Source organism: Benincasa hispida, chromosome 12 (assembly GCF_027475165.1).
Source record: "Benincasa hispida cultivar pf3 chromosome 12, pf3_genome.v1.1, whole genome shotgun sequence".
Classification (NCBI taxonomy): domain Eukaryota; kingdom Viridiplantae; phylum Streptophyta; class Magnoliopsida; order Cucurbitales; family Cucurbitaceae; genus Benincasa; species Benincasa hispida.
Window position 1 is genome coordinate 61,039,428 of NC_143489.1, and position 1,166 is coordinate 61,040,593.

Below are 1,166 nucleotides of genomic sequence, written 5' to 3' on the forward strand. Positions count from 1 at the left end.
TCCTAGGGTAATGGCTTCATTAATGGATTAACTAAATTAATTGTTTAAATCTTAGATTGATTAAATGCTAACTATAAACTTAGAAGTCTTATTTTCAGGTATCCTCTCTCAAGCTCAACTCTTTCTAAGACCTAATCATTACCTCATTTTCATGCAATCAACTAATTAGGTACAACGTTACAATCCTTTTTCATTGATCTCTATTAATCTCCTATATCACTTTCGTGCATAATTGATTAACAGTTTAGCATGTTAGATCCTACCTAGTGCCATTTCTCTCAAGCTAGACATTAAATAATTATTGTCCAAACAGTGACCAATTTTTTTAAAGCAATAAAAATAAACACGCTAAAATAGTTTATGCTTTCATCAAATCTAAGAAGCAAAAGAAATAGTTTTCAACCATTCAAAAACAAATTCATAAACCCTAAGGACTACAAACTAAAGACAATTTACATCATATCCAAAATGCAAAAAAACATACGATTAAAGAGGGAAAGAGATGTAAATCACACTCTTAACTGTCATCCTCAAGCTTGAAATCACCCTTCAACAATGTCCCCGATCATCCATTCCTTTGGAAGCTCCAACATCGTCTCTACCCAGAAATCAGCTCCCAGTAAAGGCCTTTGACGAACTCTAAAGACACCATAAGACTAGCTTTTCCAAATATTGACGGCAGAAAGACATATTTATAAAAATCGAGGTAGTGTCGCAGCATCATAAAGTGGGTAAGAGTTTTTAGAGAATGTGGGAAAAACTAAAATGTGGGCTTTAGGGGTTTTTGGCCATACAAGTTGCATCGGTAGTTACTGAAAGTTGCGTGGGCATAAACCCAACCTAATGATTTTCACCAAGACCACACAACTTGTTACCCAAAATATATTTTCGTTAACGAACATGATGTTCTACCCATGCATTGAAAATGTGTTAGTAAAATGTAGGTTTGGCAACAGTTTTTGTTGCATCGGCCGAAAAACCATTAGAAAAGAAAAAAAATCCTTATAGTGTAAGGTAGCATTGCTGCGCTATCTAAAAAACAAATGAACACCACATGAAAATTTTGTAGTGCCAAGGTGCTACCTTTTTTTAGTGCCTTCTATCTGCAATGTCGTCCACACTCATTTTTGCCCTAATTTTCATCTTGTTTACCCCTTTCTTGCCTT